Raw genomic sequence first — 16,302 nt, 5'->3', positions numbered from 1 at the left:
ACGGTGAGGGTGATTTATGGCAAATAGTATCTCAGCATATCTGTTCATCAGTGGATGGATATTTACATTGTTTCTACTTCTGGCTTTTATGAATAATGCTGCTTTGAACATATATGTACAGGTTTTCATGTAAATGCATGTTTCAATTTTCTGAATATATTAACACTTTGACTGAATATGGCCACCCAACATTTATATGTTGAAAACCTAACCCCCAGTGCATGGTATTTGGAGATGAGAGGCTTTGGGAGAGGATTAGCTCATCAGGGTGGAACCCTAATGATGGGATTCATGCCCTTCTAAGTCATGAAAGAGCCTGCTTCCTTTTTAACTTTCTGAGGAACATCCATGCTGTTCTTCAGAGTGGTTGACCAGTTTGCATTTCCACTGGCAGTACGAGAGGGTCCCCCTTTCCCCACATCCTCACCAGCACCTGTTGTTTCTTGTGTTGATTTTAGCCGTTCTGATAGGTGCAAGGTGATACCTCATTGTAGTTTTGGTTTGTATTTCCCTGATGATCCGTGATGTTGAGCATTTTTTTATGTGTCTGCCAGCCATTTGGAGGTCTTCTTTGAAAAAATGTCTATTCATGTCTTCTGCTCATGTTTTAATTGGATTGATAATTTTTTTTGGCTGTTGAGTTTTATAAGTTTTTATGTATTTTGGATACTAACCCTTTATCAGATTTTTCATTTGTAAATATCTTCTCCCATTTTCTAGGTTGCCTTATCATTTTTTTCTTTTAATGCTCCAATGGAATAACTTGAAACTCTCAAAAATATGAGATAAGAATAAATGATTTAGGAAAAATCATTGTGGATTACACGCACACACACTCACATACACATATGAATGATTAAATGCTAAGTAGGTGGATAATGTGAAAGAAGATCTGTGTGTGTGTGCGTGTGTGTGTGTGTTGGAGAGCTATAGAATTGTTTACAGCTGTGATTTTCAAACATTTCTGTTGAAGGACCACTAAGTGGAGAAGAAACTTGCATGGCTGGGAGTAAGAGAGGAGTGACTAGGTGCAGACTCTTTCTTCAACGTGTCATGTTCTATTTTATATATTTTATTTTATTTAAAGATTTTATTTATTTGAGAGAGAGAGAGACAAGTGGGGAGGGGCAGAGTGGAGGGAGAGAATCTGAAGTGACTGCACTGAGCATGGAGCTGGATGATGGCTCGATCCCATGACCCAGAGATCAGAAACCAGGAGTCCAACGCTTAACCAACTGCACCACCCAGGTGCCCCATGCCAAGTTTTATTGTAAAAATGTATACAATATTTTTAAATTTATTTTTTATTTATTTTTGGCATCATTATTATTATTATTATTATTTGGCATTATCATTATTTTTTCACCACACCCAGTGCTCCATGCAATCTGTGCCCTCTATAACACCCACCACCTGGTACCCCAACCTCCCCCCCCCACCAATTCAAACCTCTCAGATTGTTTTTCAGAGTCCACAGTCTCTCATGGTTCACCTCCCCTTCCAATTTCCCCCAACTCCCTTTTCCTAACTCCCCATGTCCTCCATGCTATTTGTTATGCTCCACAAATAAGTGAAACCATATGATAATTGACTCTCTCTGCCTGACTTATTTCACTCAGCATAATCTCTTCCAGTCCCGTCCACATTGCTACAAAAGTTGGGTATTCGTCCTTTCTGATGGAGGCATCATACTCCACAGTGTATATGGACCACATCTTCCTTATCCATTCGTCCGTTGAAGGGCATCTTGGTTCTTTCCACAGTTTGGCGACCATGGCCATTGCTGCTATAAACGTTGGGGTACAGATGGCCCTTCTTTTCACGACATCTGTATCTTTGGGGTAAATACCCAGGAGTGCAATTTCAGGGTCATAGGGAAGTTCTGTTTTTAATTTCTTGAGGAATCTCCACACTGTTCTCCAGAGAGGCTGTACCAACTTGCATTCCCACCAACAGAGTAAGAGGGTTCCCCTTTCTCCACATCCCCTCCAACACATGTTGTTTCCTGTCTTGCTAATTTTGGCCATTCTAACTGGTGTAAGGTGATATCTCAATGTGGTTTTAATTTGAATCTCCCTGATGGCTAGTGATGATGAACATTTTTTCATGTGTCTGATAGTCATTTGTATGTCTTCATTGGAGAAGTCTCTTCATATCTTCTGCCCATTTTTTTGATATGCTTGTCTGTTTTGTGTGTGTTGAGTTTGAGGAGTTCATTATCGATTCTGGATATCAACCTTTTGTCTGTACTGTCATTTGCAAATATCTTCTCCCATTCAGTGGGTTGTTTTTTTGACTATTTCCTTTGCTGTGCAGAAGCTTTTGATTTTGATGAAGTCCCAAAAGTTTATTTCGCTTTTGTTTTCTTTGCCTTTGGAGACATATCTTGAAAGAAGTTGCTGTGGCTGGTATCCAAATTGGCAATGAAGAAGTCAAACTCTCTCTCTTCGCAGATGACATGATTCTTCATATGGAAAACCCAAAAGACTCCACCCCCAAACTACTAGAACTCATACAGCAATTCAGCAACGTGGCAGGATACAAAGTCAATGTACAGAAATCAGTGGCTTTCTTATACACTAACAATGAAAATACAGAAAGGGAAATTAGAGAATAGATTCCATTTACTATAGCACCAAGAACCATAAGATACCTGGGAATAAACCTAAGCAAAGAGGTAAAGGAACTGTACTCAAGGAACTACAGAACACTCATGAAAGAAATTGAAGAAGACACAAAAAGATGGAAGACCATTCCATGCTCTTGGATCGGAAGAATAAACATTGTTAAAATGTCTATACTGCCTAGAGCAATATATACTTTTAATGCCCTGCCGATCAAAATTCCCTCGGTATTCTTCAAAGAGCTGGAGCAAATAATCCAAAAATTTGTATGGAATCAGAAGAGACCCTGAATCACTAAGGAAATGTTGAAAAACAAAAATAAAACTGGGGGCATCACGTTACTTGATTTCAAGCTTTATTACAAAGCTGTGATCACCAAGACAGCATGGTACTGGCATAAAAACAGACACATAGTCCAGTGGAACAGAATAGAAAGAAAGCCCAGATATGGACCCTCAACTCTATGGTCAAATAATCTTCGACAAAGCAGGAAAAAATATACAGTGGAAAAAAGACAGTCTCTTCAATAAATGGTGCTGGGAAAATTGGGCAGGTCTATGTAGAAGAATGAAACTCGACCATTCTCTTACACCGTACACAAAGATAAACTCGAAATGGATAAAAGACCTCAGCGTGAGACAGGAATCCATCAGAATCCTAGAGGAGAACACAGGCAGTAATCTCTTCAATAATGTATACAATTTTTATTTTATTTCATGCCATAGCCATGTTTGTCTTGATATAAGAAAAATAACAGTTTATTTTATTTTTGAGTTTGATTAAAATAAACACCTGAAGGAGCTATGTCATATCTAGCCTTGCTTTTGAGCATTTCTTGGCATTTTAAATCCTATGTTGGGAATCTACATACTTTTGTTTAAGAAACGCAGATGTATAATGATAAATAAATGAATCATAGGTACAGATTTTGCATTTGGAGGCAGTTGTTTTAATTCTGACAGAGGTTTGCTTGTAGGTAGTTAAAGCAGCTGCATCACAATTCCAGCATATTCAAAGTGATCGTACCAACAGAAACTGCTGAACCTCACTCTATCTTTGGCTTCTTTTCAATCTCATCTCCTAGAGCTGGAAGAGAAGACAGAGTGATAATTGTTTCACAAATTAATTAAAAATAAAAGTTGGTGATAAAATTTCGTGGTTTGATTTTTAACTATTTTAAAATGACTCCATGTCAGAATAGCTTCATCAAAATATCATTGACCTGTCAGGTACTTCTATTTGATAGAGTTCATGGAGAATGGAAAACTTTGGAAAAAGTAGGCTGTGGGATAGAATAAGTTTAAAGAGTTTCTTGTTGATCCCTTTCTTTATCTTGCTTTATGAAGTATCTCATCAATTTTTTCACCTATTTTAAATTAAAAAAAATTTTTTTAAATAATATTTTAAACTCATGGCAATGAATTAATCCACTTTTTCAAAACATTGAATTAAATAACTAGAAGAGGGAGATATATAAAGGGAATCAACTAATTCAAGATTGGCATAGAAATCAGAGACCAGAAAAAAGTGCGAAAGTGGAGAATTTGGTAAAATAGGTGATGGAGACAAGTGGAACTCCCTAAACCCTTTGATTAGGTCATAAGTAATGTTATATATATTATATATGTGTGTATATATATACACACACACATATATTATATATATATTATATAGCTTAGCTTGACTCTGCTGATGAAGAAAACTTAACTGGTACTTTTATGCCTTTATATTAGTTTGCTAGGGATGCAGTAACAAAGTACCACAAACCAGGGGGCTTAACAACAGAAATTTACTGTCTCACAGTTCAGAGGCTGGAAGTCCAAGATCAAGGTGTTGGAAGGATTGGCACCTTCTTAAGGCTCTAAGGGAAGAACCAGTTTCTCTCTTTTTGTCTTACAGGTGACCATCATTATGTTGACATGGCATTCTCCCTCTAAGACTACCTCTGTAAGTAAATTCCTTCTTTTTATAATGATACTGCCACGTTGGGTTAGAGCCCACACTAATGATCTCACAATAACTTAATTGCCTCTGTAAAGATCCTCTCTGCAAATAAGATCACATTTTGAGATCCTGGAGCTTAGGATTTCAACATACAAATCTGATGGGGACGGGGGCACAATTCAATCTCTAACCCGTCTCTTTATACTTTAACTTAATTTCATACATTAGCTCCTATCAACTCTCTTCTCAGACACTAAGATGAAATGAAATATTAATGCAGTTTGAATTCAGCCCTAGCTGGGACCACTCCCATCAGTGGTTGCGGACAGAGGTGCACTACTGTGAGTCAGATACAGGGTCTAGAAAAGAATCAACATGATGGTGTCTCAGCTCCGTGTATCCCGCATCAATCTAGAGAGTTCGGGAGCTCTGAGGATAAACACTCTCCCTAAATTTAGTACTAAATTTCTCTTTAGTACTAAACAGAGAACGTTTGTTAGGAACAAGTGAGTGCTCATGTTTTTATTTCATTAAAATTATAATCTCTTCTGCTATGTCTTGATCAATCTAAGAATCTCGGACCCAGCTAATCACTTTTACAACTTATAAATTTCAGTTTGAGACATTTTGTGTGTTGACAAATTGTTGCTTTTAGTCACCTGCAAATAAGTTCTATCTCTAGTGTAACGTGAGTCTGCACTTCAAACATAGAGATATTATCCTCAATTTAAAGTCACCTAAATTTTGGATTATCTACTACTGTTTGGGATTATTTGTTTATAACTTTCCCCATTCAATCAGTGTAGATGAAAGTGGATTCTTGGTGTAAGTAATAAAAATGGCAGATTAAATGGTTTGGAAAATGTGGTAATATGTAGAAATAAGTTACTAAAAATTATGTATTATTTTAAATAAAGAATATATATTTTTTAAGATTTTATTTATGTATTTGACAGACAGAGATCACAAGCAGGCAGAGAGGCAGGCAGAGAGAGAGAGAAAGGGAAGCAGGCTCCCTGCTGAGCAGAGAGCCCGACGTGGGACTCGATCCCAGGACCCTGAGATCATGACCTGAGCCGAAGGCAACAGCTTAACCCACTGAGCCACCCAGGCGCCCCAATAAAGAATATTTTTAAGAGTCAACCCTAGTCAGTAAGAATGTGGATTCTTGAACTGGACAATCTTGGTACAATCTTAGGACCTAACAATACATGGAAAATGTTTATATTACCTGGCATAGGAAGCACTCTAGATGCAGTAGCTTTTTAAAAAAAATTTTGCTGTCAGAGAACAAAGTTTATTAAAAAGCAATAATATGAAATAACACCAAAACCAAATGAATATTTCTCATAATTTATATGGAGAAAATAATGCTATAATAATTAAAATTACTTGGAAATCTCATTCCTGATAAGATTCTAGATTAGAAAATTGGTATTTGAAGCTTTACCAGTAGGAATATACCATCCATAAAATAATGTTAATGATTTGAACTCTATGTCATTTTGATTACTAGAGAACACCATGACGATTAGTGTGTCATTCTACAGAAATGACTTCACAAGTTCTTTTAAAAAAATAATATACATTGGGCTTTATATCAAGGCTAATAGAAATAAGATTATAAATAATTTTTCTATATTTTCTAGAAAACCACCATTATTGGTGCTCCTTCTTATAAACACTTATTTGGTATATCCCTTTATAAAATATTAATAAGGAAATGCTTTTTTGCCTAACAAACTTCTCTGTTTCCTTTTATAATAAAACAAGAAGGATTAAGCCTATCTTTTCTATTTTTGTGCCTTGTAAGACACAAAAATTGCAATGTGTTCAAAGAACTACTTCCTTTTCTTTCTAGTTGCAGAGAAATACTATTTTTTCTAGTCACCTTGTATCTGGGTGGGGTTTATGACTAGTTCTGGTCAACAGAGTATGACTGGTTGTATGCCAGTCCTAGGTTTGACCTCTAAAACCTTCAAATTTCCAAATCCTGTCTGTGCTTGTGAGTTAGTTAAATGCAGTGGATTTGACAGAAAGACCCTTTCTAAGGAAGGGCCTGGAAGATGGTCTTATATAAGGTAAAATAAATTCTGATCACTAAGACACTACTTGAAGGAGAGGCGCCCCAAATTGTCTCCTGACCAGACACATACACATTGGATTTTGCATGACAAAGCAACAGCAAAACCAAAAAGACTCCCCCTCCTCCCTCGGGGGGAAAAAAAAATCATGTGTTGGTTGGTCCTAGGCCACTGAGAGATTTTTTTTTTTCCTGACATATACCTTGACAGCCAACATGTGAAACGGGTAGTGGGTAGTGATAGGAATTTATTAGTTTCATTTTTGCTTTGTGTACGAAAGTTCTTCCTTTCTCCCTGCCCTTCCTTTTTCTTTCTTTTCCTTTCACTTTTCTTACTAACTGAAGTATAGTTTACAGATATCACTATATGATTATAGATTATATTAGTTTCCAGTATACAACGCAGTGAGTTGACAATTCCATACATCATGAAATGCAGCTATCACTCTACATGTCACACCTCTGTCATCACACAAAGTTAGTGCAGTGTTATTGATCATGTTCCCTGTGCTGTACTTTTCATGCCTCCAATTGACTTTTTAACTGGAATTTGTACCTCCCAGTCCCCTTCATCTAGTTCCTCTATCCCTCCCCTCCCCTTTGGCAGTCACCAAGTTGATCTCTGTATTTATGAGTCTTTCTTTGATGTTGTTTTTATTGTTCATTTGTGTTGTGCTTTATGTCCACATATAAGTGAAATCATATGGTATTTTATGTGTTTCTTGGGATGAGTTTGAGAGGGATATAGAGTGGGTCTCTGGCTTCTGAAGCTCAGACTTTTGGTACCATTAACATGTTGCCCATTGTCCTAAAATGCTACTATGAAAATGTTTTCTCTTAACTTCAGGGAAGCTTTCACCTTCTAGATATTAGTATATAATAATTTTGGGATATTTTATGGCAAAAGTTTAAATCTTAGAATCATGATTTATGGAAATATCTCTGGGGAAATTTCAACCTTTAATAATTTGGATAGGCAAATACCTCTAAAATCTAACTTGATTAACATTACCTAATTAAATTAAAAAGGATTTTCAGTGAACTGTTAATTTTAGAATATAGGGAAATGGGAAGTTCATTATAAAATTACTAGGTTAGGTGAGGAATTCAGTACCAAACTTTATTCAAATAAAATAATCTTCTCAAACACTGGGACATAATGTCATGAGCTTCAATTTTAGCTTGATCACAATGTAAGTTCTGTCATATATGGAATCAAAATCTTATTTGTGCTTTAGTTTCTGTTTTTCTATGATTTAGGTATAGACAAATTTTTCTATTATTCACATACAACACAAAGTTCTTTCCTCCAGAAATCCCTTCTCCATTTATTTTTAGGACTTAGCTTTTTCATTAAACAAAGATTCAACGAAGTAAATGTCTTATGGAGAATATCTTATTTTATTGTTTCTTCTGGATTTGAGGAATTTTCTGTTTTAGACTTGATGAGTAAATTAAACCTCTGATAAAATTTCCTTCGAGGTTACTTTTATAGTAAAACCAGATTGTGGAGCTGTTTAACCACGTTTTTTCTTCAATGACAGCCTTTGATATAAAGTAACAGTCCATAAAATGTCAGCAGTCTCTAGTAGATACATAAATTCAGTGTAATTCATTGTACTGTAAGAAATAGTACAATTGGTAGTCAATTTCTTTTCTTTAGAAGATAAATAAAGATATGAAGGTGTTACAACTTCAAACATAAAATTACAGGAATTCTTATTTCTCAAGTCTTTAATGATCCCAGTTCTAGGAGATACTACCTTATTTTACTGGGTTTAACCAGGTCCCGTGAGCTGGGTAGGACATTGAAAGGTATATTATAAGCATGTTATTGTCCCAATATGTTTACACTGTCACATTTATGCTTGCCTTTTATTCCATGAACATTTAATGTTCTAACATTGAGATAGAAACTTTCATAGATTATCTTTTTTAATGCTCATAAAAAATCCTTCGAGGTGGGCGCCTGGGTGGCTCAGCGGGTTAAAGCCTCTGCCTTCGACTCAGATCATGATCTCAGGGTCCTGGGATCGAACCCTGCATCAGGCTCTCTGCTCAGCGGGGAGCCTGCTTCCCTTCCTCTCTCTCTGCTGCCTCTCTGCCTACTTGTGATCTCTGCCTGTCAAATAAATAAATAAAATCTTAAAAAAAAAATCCTTCAAGGTGGTACACACATGTCCATTCTCCTGGAAAGCAAACAGAGTTTAGAGACAATACATGACTTCTCCAGAGTCACCTTTGTAGTCATCAGGGTGGCATCAGAGTGAAGACCTCCCCCGCCCCATATGCCTGGCATCAGAACCTATGCTTTTTTCTGTGTTGGATCTAGTTTACTTGTGTGTTCTGGAATCATCTTGGCCATTTACTGTCAGCCCAATCACTACTTACTTCTCAGATGCAGCCGTCCTCCGGAGCTCTCCCCTCTTCTTGCCACGGCTCTTGGAGACGTGTCTGTTTCTATTCTCCGAGGACGGTCCTCACCTTATTTGGGGCAGCTTTTCTCCTCCCAAGACTGACTGAAAAGCGAAAACAGTTCTACTTTCTTCACTTCTTGCTGCTCCCCAAACAGAGTTATTTTTATTTCTCCAAGTTGGGTGACAAATGCAGAAGCTATTTTATTTTTATACCTCTAAATGCAGTGGAGAAAATACAGAAAACCTGGGAACATTCAAAGTTTCCTCATTTTGTGAAGTCTTTAGGTAAGGCACTACGCAGTTTGTGACTCTCTTCTGAGAATGTGAATAGATTTTTAAAATTCTAGCCACAGAGAAAAGACAGAAATGTGCAGAGAGATATTTCCACACAAATTTGCAGACAGGGAAAAAAGACAGATTGTAACTTATAGCATAGTAAGGGATACGTATTTTAAGTCAGAAGATTGGGAGTGTGAGTGCTTTTATTAAAGCATCAGAATGTAGACCTTACTTGGCTTAAGTGACTTTGCATAACGATACCTAAAGGGTTGTCTAACTTGAAGATTTATACACCCAATGGAAAGATGTTATGAACAGGGTTCATCTTCTAGTTTTCCTTGAGAACCGTTCTCAATGTATCCTTATGTATGATGAACTATAAAGGCCATAGAGGGCATCCCTTCATTAAGTCTCTAGTTCCACCTTGCTCCCATAGTTCTTAAAAATTCTGGATGCTGCTTTTTATTTTTTCCTCAAGGTGTTATGTGGTTTGGTCTACATTAAGAAAGATCTTCTTGATGTAGAACCACTTTTTATTAAGTTTTTGCTTATGCAGGCACTTGAATACAATATGGAAGCGCCACGACCCACTATGGAATTTAAATAAAACTGATTATTTCAGAAGACATTGCTGTCTTTCAAGGCATAAGTTATTTGTCAGTGAAAATGATGCCTTACCCATAACACGTAGGTATCTTCAAGCAGTATTTATCGCGGACCAATCATGTTTAATGGCCCAGGAAAACTGTATTCCTGTTGGTGAAATGTACTCCTAAAATACTGAAATATATTTGCTCCACAAGTTATAGGCAGAATATTAATACCAAGGTTTGGCAGTTCATCTCTGCGGATAAGACAGAATCGAGGCATATATCAGTGTCTGTTCATGGATTCGGGATGCAGAGATTTCCTAAACTTGCTGATGTCTCTACCTGTCAAAACTGCAGGATGATCTGATGTGATTCCCTCAAAGCAATGAACCAATGATCAGTGAACTAACGCAGTTTCCAAATTATTATTTTTTAAACTAATGGAATTACATATCAAAGTGAATATTAAAAACTAATTATTTAAGAACTTCAGCTTTAAATTTTAGCTTGGAGGACATTAGGAGAAGGAAAAGAAAAGTGAGTTGGGGGAAATCAGAGGGGGAAACGGAGCGTGAGAGCCTGTGGACTCAGAAACAAACTGAGGGTTTTAGAGGGTGGGGCTGTGGGGTTCGGTGAGCCTGGTGGTGGGTATTAAGGAGGGCTCGGAGCACTGGGCATGTGCATAAACAATTCATCTTGGAATACTGAAAAAGTAAAATAAATTAAAGAAAAAATACACCTTCTTGGGTAGTAATCTAGGAAATTCAAATATTAATTATGTGCAAATAACCATGGGTTCGATACAGTATTATCCTGACTGCTTTTCCAAAACACCCCAAGAAGCAGAAAACTTCAGAGAATGGCTAAAAGCTGTGGAGGAACATTAAAAACAAGAAATTTTGCTTCTGCAACAGGATATTCAGTGGGGATTCAGTGTTCTGTGTCTAGGGTCAAAGCTGAAAAATCTGAGGTTTAAATTTAAACAATTTAAAGAGAACTTCCTCAAAGAAGGAATTATTAGCACTTCCCTCAGAGCTAATGATAATGGCAGAACCAACACCATCAGCCGTCCCACCGCCACCCTCTGCATAACATGACCAGACCGGGGTGGGGGTGGGGGATGGAGGGGTCGTGGATGGGGGGGTGGGGGTGAGGGGAGACCGGAAGCGCCAGGAGCGCACTTGTCCTCAGAGGCTTCACTCTTTCCCCTCCCTGGGGGGAAGAGCAGAGATGCCTTCTTTGCTGTGGCCATACTGGGCTCCAAGAGAATCCCTGGGAAAGAATGGAGGTTCTTACCAGCCTGACATCGTGTTTCTTGATTGGATGTCGGTTTAGCCAGCAAACTTTATTTAAAGTCCAAACTATCTCTTGGCCTATTTCAACAGAGGAAAAACACAATGAGAGATTGTTGGCAAAGTGGAGAGAGCCTGTATTCTTACCATTTGGTGTGGCAAAGAGGAGACCAGGCTTATACCAACGAAGGGAAGGAGACATCACTTATCACTGCTTGCTTACTCATATGGATTGAATGTTTATTTCCCTCCAAGATTCATATGTTGAAACCCTAATCCCCAATGATAATTTTGACCTTTGAGGTAATTAGGTTCAGATGAAGTCTTGAGGATAGAGCTCCTATGATGGGATTAGTGCCCTTATAAAAAGAAAAGGAGACAACATTTCTGTGTGTGTACACATGCCAAGGAAAGGCCACATGAGGACTTAAACAGGAAGAGGGTCCTCACCAAGAACCCAACAGTGCTGGCACTCTGACCGTGGACTCTAGCCTCCCTGACTGTGGACTCTAGCCTCCAGAACCTTTAGAAATAAATGTTTTATTGTTTAGGCCGCACAGTATGTGGTGTTTGTTAGAGCAGCCTGAAGCTGAGACACTCCCCCATAGGGCTTCTTGCTAGGGAGGGAGGTCACAACAGGAGAGGGGGTAGATGAACTGCCAGTTGGGATTGGAGAATGAGGTTGACCTGGAGCTTATTCTCTTTGAGCAGAGAACTGTAGTATAAGGAAACCTCTTAAAATTTTCCAAGAACTTGTACAGCCTTCTCAGGAGAGCCAACCTTTGGATGATTGCTACACACCGGGCATCCTGTCCACCAGGGAAGCAGAGAAAGCCAAGAGAAGGCGACAGTAGCAGCCAGTTACATGAAGAGGCTCTTGTTCCTCTCCCTGTCCTTTCTCCCTGCCCCTCACAAGGGACGGAGCGAGGCCTGGAAGGAAAAGGGCAGCAGGAGGAGGATAGGGATGTACAGATCTGCCTGAGCTGCTCCTCTCCCACTTCCCCAGCTTGGGGTGATGAGATTGAGTTTGAGTTTGAAGTTTTATATTGGGCTTAATTTTAATAACAAAAACTGACTTAAAATGATCAGATCTACCAAATATGATACTATGGGATGTGAAGAAGAGAATTGAGGGGCACCTGGGTGATTCAGTCAGTTAAACATCTGCCTTCAGCTCACGTCCTGATCCCAGGACGCTAGGATCGAGACCCATTTGGGGCTCCCTGCTCAGAGGGGGGCCTGCCTCTCCTCTCCTCCCTGCTTGTGCTTGCTCTTGCTATCGCTCTTAGGTAAGTAAATAAAACCTTAAAAAAAGTAAAGAAAAAAAAAGGGGGGATTCAACAAAGCATTATTGAAAGCAGGGATTGAAAAAAAAACAAGTGATTTCATGTCTTATGTTCCAGCTGTTTGAGACTGCAGTGGTACTCATTTTGATCAAATGTTTTTCATTGTTCTGGCAAGTAAAATACAGAAATAATGGGAGAAATCTGCAATGAGAGGCCACCTCTTTTTCACTTCAGCTTCTGGAAAAATAAGAATTTTAAGACTCTGGGTATTTGATTGCAATCAGTGACATGAGTGGCATTTTTGTGGTTGTGGTTTTATATGGCATTAGACTTCTACGAAGAATGTTTAAAAGAGTATCTTGCATAATATAAAAATCATCTAGATTTTCTTCATCAAATAACAAATAAATTGTCATTTATGTGAGTGCAAAGGCGAGTCTCTGTGAATAAGTTTTTGAAACAGACACATCTAGGGGCTGCCAGTTTGCATTGATGATTCTAGAACACTGCAGAGGGTAAAGTGTGCAGCTTCGGAGAAACTGGAGCTTCCCAGAGAGCCCTAGACACCTGTGTTTTTAAGCACTGACATTCTACATTCTTGTTTAAGGAGTCCCCAATTTATGTTAAAATACAGATGTTTCTCATATGCTTTTAAGGTACTTTTCATGCATATGATCCCAAGAGTCACCTAACACTGTTAATATGTAGTGAAGTTTTCCATCTTGTTATTACCATCATCCCATAAAAAATGAAATGGAATATAAATTTCATCCTAACCAACCTCCAAATATAAAAAATGAAGCTTGAGAAACTTTCAGGCCAAACAACCTCTTTTCATCCCCACTCTGCAAATACACCCCAGAATACAAATGAAGGACAGGAACTGTATATACTTAGGGTAGCCTAGGTATCCTGCTATGGCAAAAGCCAATCAAAAGAAGTTTACTTTTTGTTATGGGAAAAATATTGAAAATTAAAAGGCAAATTAGTTAAATGGTATTATTATTTTAATTCTTGTTTTTCAACATGTTTCTCTTTTACATTTGTGCTTTTGTCCATTATAATTTAATGAACTAAATCCAACTTTGCAATATTGTAGAATTATATTTGAGAAGGTTAGTATAATAGATTGATTTTGGACCTGAACTTACTAACTTTGCAACTTTGGGAATGTTGCTTAACCTCTCTGTGCTATTTCCTCATCTGTAAAATGGAGATAAGAACACAAGGATCTTGAATAGTTGTGTGAATACTGAACAGCCATCACATGACCAGTTTAGGTGTCGAGCACAGAGTGGACACACTATAATGTTAGCTGTTATTATGTAGGTGTGAAGATGATGATTTAGAACTTGAATAGAAACGTAACCAATAGAAAAAAGTGAACAGAGACGTTTTGAGGAAAACTAGATGAAAACCAATGACAGAGAGGGAATTAAGGAAGAGATTGTGCTGAGTGAAATAAGTCAAGCAGAGAGAGTCAATTATCATATGGTCTTGCTTATTTGTGGAGCATAACAAATAGCATGGAGGACAAGGGGTGTTAGAGAGGAGAAGGGAGTTGGGGGAAATTGGAAGGGGAGGTGAACCATGAGAGACTATGGACTCTGAAAAACAATCTGAGGGGCTTGAAGGGGCGGGGGGTGGGAGGTTGGGGTACCAGGTGGTGAGTATTGGAGAGGACACGGATTGCATGGAGCACTGGGTGTGGTTCAAAAATAATGATACTGTTATGCTGAAAATAAAAAATAAAAGAAAATAAAAGTGAGTCCATCATTATCGCTTCTAATCCTGACCCCAGCTACTTGATAATTAGGCTAAGTTCTGAATGACTGTGGCTGAGAGGTATGTGTGGGGTGTCGCCTTCTGCCTACCTCCCATCATGAGTTGGAGGTTCTTCGTTGGGTCTGTCATTCTGAGAATTCTGGGACCCCGACTGCCCTTGTCCCAGCTCAAAAGGTGGTGGTTCCACACCAGAAGTGAGTTGAGAATGGACAGGTCTTTGGGGACATATAAGTTTCCTTGTATCTTACACTATAGGAAGGGGCATTCTCTCCTTTTTTAGCTAATTTTTTGAGATTGGATATAACCAGCAGTGTACCAGCTTGAAAATAAAACCAAGAATAAAGAAGGAGGAGTAGAGAAATAAGAAGAACCTAAGTCTTTGAGGACAAAGTTTAGCCATAAATGTGAAGAATTATGATTGGCAAATAGGGAGTCCAGAGGTCCAGTGACGTCCTGTCCTGGGATCTGCTGAGTCTCTGGACCTCCAGAAATGAGAGATAATGATTATTTCATTAAGCTACCTTAAGACATGGTTTCGGTTACTTGCAGCTGAAAGCATTACAATAGAAAGATATTAATTTAAAAATTATTGATTATTTTAGTCATCAAAATTTTTGTACTATGGAATGTAATTTACTGGAGTTTATAAACTTCTATCCATTTTTAATTTCTTCCTTGACCTCTTCCCTTTTTGTTATGCATTAAAGAAATTATTATGATTCTTTTTATGGTTTGTTTTGTCGTTTTCCCCTACTGTTTCTTAGGGATTTTTTCCCCCTATTTACACCTTCTAGTTCCTATTTATACCTTCTTTGCCTTTGCCAACTTCTGAATTTTCTGCCTTGTGAAAGGCGACCCAGTCAGATAACAGCTCCAGTACGTGTCTTTGTCTTCCTTTCCATGCATTCAGTTCCTCCGGTTCTTTGGGAAACCCGACACAAGAGAACAATTAGTGAAAATACTGATGTGCTCTGTTATCCCAAACTCTAACCCATTCTCCATCTCTGTTCAAAGAGGGAAATATAGAGCCATCATTTGTCCAGGGGAAGGGAGGGTGATATTGTTGTAGAAAATGGACAGCAAACAAAGGTACCAGATTCTCCTAAGTGGCATGAAGGGGTGCCTGGAGCAGCAGGGCCAACCTCCGGATGAGTTCTGTGCTGTCTGTATGCCATTGCAACACAGCCCTGTGGTCAGAGAAGCCTCCAGGCTGGAGATAAGGAGTATTTTAGAAGTAAAGAAGAGGAAACAATGTAGGCATTGCGCCTGGCATAGAGTACACACCACATGTCAAAGATATTAGAATAAAAGGACCTTGTTCCGGTCTGTCCCACTGGGTCAACAGTAGTTGCAACCTCACGGAAATGGAAGAGTGAGGGGAAGAGCAAATCCCCCCAGATTTCAGCAGGACACAGGATCTTTCCTTTGCCACCTGAGGCCATGGCAGGATGTGGACCCTTCAGAGGAGGCCCTGAGGACAGTGTGATAGAGCTGAGACCCTAAGGTCCATTACGGGATGAATTTTGTATACATTCCTGTCAGCATCAGCCTCAGGGCAGGGTGAATGGGGACAAAGAGACTATGATTGCATTTCAAACTGAGATAATTAAAAATCACTCAGTGGGATTGAGTGTGTGTAAGGTGACCCCATTAGGTTTTTACGTTTAGCAGCATGGGGCCTCAGAGTCCAAACTTTAAAGGAAAATAAAGTAAACTACATTTTTCTACATATACATTTTGTGGGATATTATAACTTTGTAGAATCTCAAATGCATTCTAGCCGTACACCTATTTTAGAAATTCATTATGCTGGAGGCATTTCTTCACTGTCTTTTCTCCCAAAATCCCAGCCCCTTGCTAAGTGCTTCTGCTTCCTGTGGCACAGCATGTCTTGGATTTATTGGCTCCTCTCCATCTTTGCCACCAAGTTAATTATCCAAATTCCAATTATTTCTCACTCGAGCTGTTGTAACATCCGTCCCTGTGTGCTCACCTTGGCTTT

This window comes from Mustela erminea, chromosome 8, assembly GCF_009829155.1.
Source record: "Mustela erminea isolate mMusErm1 chromosome 8, mMusErm1.Pri, whole genome shotgun sequence".
Classification (NCBI taxonomy): Eukaryota; Metazoa; Chordata; class Mammalia; order Carnivora; family Mustelidae; genus Mustela; species Mustela erminea.
The sequence above is the reverse complement of the archived record's forward strand: the minus strand, read 5'-3'. Positions refer to the sequence as shown.